The sequence below is a fragment of the Zalophus californianus genome, chromosome 10 (assembly GCF_009762305.2).
Source record: "Zalophus californianus isolate mZalCal1 chromosome 10, mZalCal1.pri.v2, whole genome shotgun sequence".
In the NCBI taxonomy this organism is placed as follows: domain Eukaryota; kingdom Metazoa; phylum Chordata; class Mammalia; order Carnivora; family Otariidae; genus Zalophus; species Zalophus californianus.
In genome coordinates this window covers 9,965,796-9,973,776 of record NC_045604.1, presented here as the reverse complement: position 1 = coordinate 9,973,776, position 7,981 = coordinate 9,965,796, and positions in this window count along the sequence as shown.

Below are 7,981 nucleotides of genomic sequence, written 5' to 3'. Positions count from 1 at the left end.
CCCACGCGGAGGAATCGGGGTGAAACACGCCTCGCCCAACAGGAGTGGGTGCCTCGCGGGATAACCTGACGGGGAGGTGAGAAGGGAGAAGAAGGGAAGGTGTCTGGAAGAACTGTGATTGAGGCCAAAGCAAATCCAGAGAAGGCAATTGCCTTTTGCTGAGGCTGTTCGCTGACCTGGTCTATCAGCAAGGGGTCATCCCACCTGGGGCCTCAAGTTGTGCAGCCAATGTACAGCCTATCCCCTCCAGTCATGACAGCAAAACAGAAAATGGAGAGGCTATACCAGGAGCCCATCCACACCGATGATCCATCCACTCTGGAAGTTCCCACAGGCAGGGATTTTGTTTTATCCATCTGCCCAGGTTGACCCTGGCATCCTCTCAAATGGGGCTAATGCTCACTACCATTTACTGAACACCTACCATGCACCAGGCGTTGCATGAGGAGATTTACATTTATTTATTTATTTTTAAGATTTTATTTATTTATTTGACAGAGAGAGAGAGACACACAGCGAGAGAGGGAATACAAGCAGGGGGAGTGGGAGAGGGAGAAGCAGGCCTCCCGCGGAGCAGGGAGCCCGACATGGGGCTCAATCCCAGGGCCCCGGGATCATGACCTGAGCCGAAGGCAGATGCTTAATGACTGAGCCACCCAGGCGCCCTGAGATTTACATTTAATTAATGGTCACAGCAGCCCTATGAAGTAGACATCGTGTTCTCCCTATTCTTATTTGATAGACACAGAAAATGAAGCTAAGGGACACTGAAATTATACAGCTAGTTCTTGTCTAACCTGAGATTAGAACCCAGGTATGTCTGACTCCAACTGCATTGACGTTTCACTATATCTCCCTCTGCCTCATGTAGACCCTGGGAGTTGCAGGCCCTGGTCCCAGCTCCCCATTTTGGCTTCCACAATCCCCATGCCTATATCCCTACGTGCTATGTCCAGCTGCCTCCTACACACCATTCTCTCCATCATGCTTTGTGAACTTGGATGCCAATGCTGAGGGTCCTCAGATCCCATTTGGAGTAATGAGGACTCAGAAACTCACCACAGATGCAGAGTCTCAGGCCCACCCAGACCTACTGAATCAGAATCTGCATTTTATCAAGATCCTCAGGGGGTCTGTAGGCATAATTTGAGGAGCACTGGTCTCAGCCTGAAAATGCCCTTTCTCTTACTCCTCAACATCACTTTGAGAATTTGACTCAACATCACTTGAGAATTTACAACGTACCAGGCACTGTGCTTACAACTGAGGACACAAAGTCTAATTAAATATGAGACACAAACTCAAGATGATGATAATGTATTCATGAGAGAGACATGTAAATAAATAGTATTTTTAAAAGTGTGAGTGCTATGAACAAAGTAAGAACAGGATGAAGTATCTCATATGCCTCACTGTCTCCAAGCAGCATCATAATACCAGGCACCAAGAAAAGGCTTGATGATATTTCTGGAAGAAAGTCAAGGAAGGAAGGTAACGCAGAGAAAGGGAAGGAGGGAGAAATGAGAGAAGGAAGGAATTGCACTAAGCTATAGTTTCTAAAATGACAACTCAAACAAGATGCACCCACCGGTGACTTCCCCACTCGAACACTTGGATGTCTTGATATCAAGGTCACTATAGCCCCCAACCCACCAGACTCTCCCCTTCTCCTCTTCTCATGTGATTCACTTGGAAACTGGTGTTATCATTCTAAGTAATTCGTCTGAAAATCTTAGATTTATCCTTAACTCTTCCTTCTCCTTTGCTCTTTCCATAAAGCCATTATAAAATCCTGTTATTCTGTTCATTCATGTGTGAGTTACTCAGTGTCCAGTGTGTGTTCTGTGTAGGAGTTCAGGGGTGAAAAAGATCATTTCTGGCTGAAGTGCTCGCAGTTTCTATGAGTCAGAGGGTCACAGTGTGTGGGCAGAGAACTGAATCTTGGCCCAGCCGCTTACTAGTTTGGCCTGCGGGTGGTCCCTTTCTTGCTTTGCACCACCATCCATAAAGGCGGATAACAGTCCCACCTCCCAGACTCATGTAAGGACTCAGTGAGACATACACGGTAGCCATCATTATCATTGTCATGGAGCAGGGCGGGCTTTGAACATGTAGTCGAGGACTGAGCTTAAAGAAAGACGGAGAAGTGGAAAGGGTGGAGCCCTGTTGAGGGAATGGTGAGTTGTCTGCTCAGGCTGAGGCCCAGGGTATGTTGGAAGCAGAGGCTAAGAAGGCTGAAAAGCCTTGGGGTGCCATCATGGAGCACTTCAACACCAACCCATGATATTTGCGGTGAATATGCGACAAGAAGACCCTGAAAATTTCTGCAATAGGGAGAATCATGATCAAAATTTGTTTTCACTTGAGGTGTTGGATGACAGTGGCAAAGATGGGGAGGGAAGAACCCTCAGCCACAAGTGGGGTAGTCAGGAGGAGACACTGGCTTGCAGGGAGAGAGGTGCCAATTCACTGGTATGAAGAAGATGGCAGGACTTCTGAATGGAAACATCTAGTAGGCAGATGAACGTGCTGGGCTTGAATTGAGGAAATGTTTGGGCTGGAGGGACCAACTTGGAAGACATCCATGGAAAATAATAATTAAAACCAGTAGCATCAGTAAATGCCCTGAGAGAGTTCAGGTAGGGGAGGAGAGACCCTTGGGAATACTAGTCTGTGGGAGATGGGGAAGCAAGAGGAGTCAGAGAAGCTAGGAGGAGAATCATGATTTGCAGAATCATGGGATTAAAAGAAGAGAAGAGAATTAAACCCTATAGAGAAGGACCTAGAAAAGGACCTGACTATGGCACAGATAGGCATGAGTGACCTTCAACAGGACAGCTGAGCAACTAGGGCATCCTTCTTCACAGTCTTTGCAGCCTAAGGTAATGTGAGGCTGGTGGGAAAGGCTTGATAGATACTGGCTACACGAATCAGCTGTCACATCTTGGGCTGAATGCCTTCTGTGAAGAGTCCATGGCCACAGTCCACTTCCTGTTGAGCTTAGCCTGATTTCTCTGACTTGAAGTGGTGGTAGGAGGAGCTCACACCAAACAGCCAAGTTATTTCTTTAACCCTGAACTCTTGGAGCTTGAGGATTCATTTACCCTCTTGCCTGTCTTCAGGACATCTAAGCTAGGTAGAAATCTATCTCCATTTTTAACAGCTCCAGAGGCAACAACTTGTGGTAATCTGTTCTACAGTTTCTGAAAACCCTTGCCCAGGTCAACTAGAAAATAGGCCCTTGTAACCCAGAGTTTCTAAAAAGCACACTTGACAAATTGAGTAATGAGTCAACCAATAGGAAAAATAAAGTCAGAGATCGCCCTGCTTCTGGAAAGACTGAGCATGGGGTCATCGGAGGCTGAGAGAGTGGACTGTAAAGGAGGTGCAGAGGCCAGCATCCTGGGGAATGTGCTCTGGGGCTCTAACTTGGGGGAACTGAGGGTCTCTGTCATGCACAGGGCCATCAAAAGCATGACGTACAAAGGAGCATTTGTGCTGTGCCCTGAGAATAAACCCGAATGAGGTTATTCACAAGGAATGATTGTCATCAGCATCTCGTCATTGAACTCTTTCCCTTTCTTGGTGCCTAGAGTGGATAACCCTTGAGATGGTATATGGTGCTCAGAGACAAAAGGCATCACTTACCACCAAGAAGGCTCGTTGTGAGGGAAGATTGGGAGGACAAAGAAGTACCATGCAGAAAGAATTAGGATAAAAATATATGCTTGCTGTAGGTAAGGAGACAGAGCTTACAGTTAAGTTATGGGAAATAATATTTTATCATATTAAAAATAATTTTAATTATTCTAATATTTACTGAGCAGCTCCTAGGTGGGGGGCCCTGGGCTGGGCAACAAGACATGATGCCACATTCCCCGGAGGTGTGAACAGCTTACTGAAGGAGATCTGTGTGAGCATTCAACTGTGACACAACACGAAAGGTGCTAAGAGAGGCGGGTAGGTGATGCTCACGGGGTAGGGACACTCACTACGCCAAGAGAGAAAGAGGAGCTTAGAAGAACAGCACAGAGACATCGTGGCACTTCTGAGGACTTTCATGCGTACTGCATGGAGTAGTCCATTGGCATTTGCAGACTGAATATTCATGGATGAACACAGTCTCCACTGCATGATCTGAAAGGTCTCTGCCATGAGGTAATTGCTGAGACACAAATTTGAATGGCTTGCCAGGACGCCAGAGTGGACTTGCCAGCCACTTAGCTCGTGAATGGACCACACCTGACGGCTGGCATTCATGTCCCCACACAGCTCAGCTCTTCTCTTCTCCTTGACATCTATGTAGTCATGCTCCCACTGTGGCTAACATTTTCTTTTTCTTTGCAGAGCCAGGGAAATACGGAGTTAATGAGGTACAGATGTAATGAAGTAAGGAGTTCGTTTTAATGACAAAATTTATTTAAGTCACTTTAGAAATCACCTTGGTCCCCTATTTATAGAACCATTAAGAGTTTAAAAGGGTCCCTTACATTTTTCACACTTTACTGCTTTTTATACTGGAAATGATATGTCATGGTGACATCCATGATTTTGGAGGCTCATGAAGGTCATGGATGAACCCTTTGAGAATGTCAGGGGTCCAGGTCTGTGAATAATGAGTTATATTTTATTGGTTCTCTACTGGATATAACAAGGCCTCATTTTAAGTTTGGAAAGAAGGTATATTCTCCTTTATATGCCTTTCCTGCCATTTGGAGTAGCTGCCATCACTCTGCCCTGTTTATGAAAGCTTAGCACGTGCTACCAGAAGACGAAGGATGATATTTGTCCACGACACTGCAGCCTGACAAGTAACTCAAACCAACAAGGATTAACTACATTCCCCCAATTGAGTGCTTTTCTCTTTGTCTATTTCCTGGAACCCAATAACCACTGAAACTCAAACTCTAGCCCCCTCCCCCAAACACCCTCCACGTACCTCAAACAGCATGACAACACACAACCTCAATCTGCTTCCAATTCTTTCTCCTTGTTTTGACTATTACTAAATCAAATGTATTTATTGCTGAAGCCAGGAAATTCAGAGTTGGCCAGACTCTTTCCCCAACATCTAATCAGTTACCAAGTAAATCGATTTTACCTCTTAAATGACTCTCAAATGCAGCCAGGCCTCTCCAGCCCCATGGCACTGCCTTAGCTCAGGGCCAAATCATCTGTCATCACAATACCCTGACCCCCTGCCTCGAAACCATCCTTGCTCTATCCTCCAAAAGGATACCGGGTAATTTTTCTTAAAATGCAAATCTTGCGGGGCGCCTGGGTGGCTCAGTCGTTAAGCCTTCAGCTCAAGTTATGATCCCAGGGTCCTGGGATCGAGCCCGGAATCGGGCTCCCTGCTCTGCAAGAAGCCTGCTTCTCCCTCTCCGACTCCCCCTGCTTGTGTTCCCTCTCTCACTGTGTCTCGCTCTGTCAGATAAATAAATAAAATCTTTTTAAAAAAATGCAAATCTTGCACTCATTGGCTTTCACTGAAGATCAAGATAGGGTCCTATCCCACTGTCTAACACTGAGAAACACCTTGGCTGTGAGCTGTTTATCTCCTGGAACATGCTGCATTCTTTCATACCTCCATGTATTCCTCATTCGCCCAACTCTCTTCCTACACTGTCCGAAAGCTCTCCTCTTCTCCGAGAGCCTCTTACAATACCTTCAGGATCCAATTCAAATGTCACTACTCCAAGAGAGCCACGGATACATCTCTCAGTGGCTCTTCTATCTGGCCTCCCACAGTACTGGATACACACCACTAATGAAGCATGTGTCACAACTTACACTAATAATTTGTTAACAGGTTTATCCTCAGTGATCCATGAGCTCCTGTTCACTCTGGATCCTAGTGCATAGCACAATGCTTGGCTCCTGCCAGGAAGTCAGTGAGCATCTCCTGAATGAAAGGACCTGCGATTGAGATCTGTAGCGATGTGCTAAAATGACCAAAGCATGCTATCCAAAGGCAAAAACTGCTTTTTTGTTAACTACAAAGTGAATCAAGGTACCAGAAAAGTTAAAATAAGGATGAAGAATGCTTTTATCTCAACCGACTTTTAAATTACTCATCACATCTGTCCTAGCTAAAGACTAACTGTAGTCAGCCTCCTGTAGCCTGTTGGAATGTTTCACACTTGGGCACCAGATCCTGCAAAATGTTCAATGATCACAGAAGAAATACTTAAAGAAAAGCTATTGGGCTTTTAAATGTAAAAAGATGCCCGGTAAGAGCATTTGCTAAATATTGTTTCCTGTTTGGTACATTAGACTACAATACTGGACACATGGCTTGGGTCATACTGCACACAATGTCCAATATGTACGGTGGCAGTTACCGCAGGAGGATGACAGTGAGGCTGTTCTTTCTTTAATCCTTCATTCATTCACAGACAACTGCTGGTCAGCCCCCACGTGCTGTGCTCTGGAGAAGCTAGGACAAGAGTGGGTCCCTGAGATTCCAGGCTTTCTACGAGGGAGATGGCTTACTACGAATCGGTGTCCTGGACTTGTATCATTAAGCAGTTACTATTTAAATTCAGCCTGGTTCCAAAAATGTTCTCAAGTTCCCCTTGTACTTAGCAGGTCACAGGTTACCCTCGGTAACCCCAAGAAGGCTGCTGAGCATTCCAGTCCAGCTAGATGGTCGTGCTGGGCACAACCTGTCTCCCCGCAGGTACGTTCAAAACGCCGTGTTTAGGTAAGTCCACCACTGCTCTAATTCCCCAATGTGTGGGGTTTTGTTGAAAGAGCATTTTCTGAGAAAGAGAAAATTTAGATGGAGGCAGGAGATGAGTAAAAGCTGAGCTCATGCTACAACCAAAACTCTTGGCATTTTGGCGACGTGGTGTTAGAGCACGGGATGCGGGGTGGGGGTTCTTTGGGTACCCTCCCTACATGTGGTGGTGGAAAGAAAAGCTTCCAGAGCAAATCCAGTCGGGGAAAGACGTAAATCCACCGCATTTCGAGCGGCTCCTGGAGGCTCAAGGTAGGGTACTACGGGAGCTCACGCCTAACTCTAACCTAACAAACCACATTACAAATAACCGACCTGCCTAAGATACAGCTGCTCCCCTAGCCCCCCCGCCCCGGCTGCCCCAGACGGTCGCTGCCAGGTTCCCACCAGACTCTGGAGCGCGGCGCCCACCCCGGCCCCACCCGGGCCCCGCCGGGTCCCCCAGCCCCCACGTCCACCCCGGCACCGCCTATCGCAGCCCCGCCCCGCGCCGGCCCCACGTGCAGGGCCCCACCCCGGCGCCCGCGGCCCTTTAAACACCCCCACCCTTACACATCACCGGCCCCCCCCCCCGCCACCCGGACGGCAGCCGGAGAGGGACAAAACTCATGGCGTACAGCCAGTCTCCTCCGCGGATCACGTCCCGGGCAGCCCGGCCTGAGGGGGCCCTCCACTCCCCGGCCGCAGCCCCCTGGCGCCCCCCAGCCCCCAGCGGCCGGGCAGGGGAGTGCGGGGCGGGGCCGGCGGCCGCGCGGGTCTCCGCTGCCGCCCTCGCCGCCGCCGCCTCCGCCTGCCGCTCGGGCCGCCCGCTCGCCCGCCGCTGGGTGCGCTGCACGCGGGGGGCAGCCGCGGTGCAGAGGTTCATGCAGCGGCGGCGGCGGCGGCGGCGGCTGCTGCTGCTGCTGCTGCCGCCGCGGAGGCAGACAGACCGGGCGCCGCCGCCGCCGCCGCCGCCCTCCCCCGGCTCCATGCCGCCGCCGCCGCCGCCGCCGCCGTCGCCGCCGCCGCCGCCGCCTCCGCCTCCTCCTCCTCTCCGGCGAGGGGCGGGGGGCTCCGGCCCCGGGTGGGCACCGCTCCGCGCCGCGCTGCTCCCCCCTCTGCCCTCGGCGGGGGCGCCCGCCGCCTCCTAGGAGCGCACGCTCCGCGCGCCCTGCCGGAGAGAGAGGGGGCGGGCGTGGGCGGGGGCCGGCGGACGGGCGTCGGGGCGGCGGGGACCCCGCGCGGCGGCCGGAGGAGGGG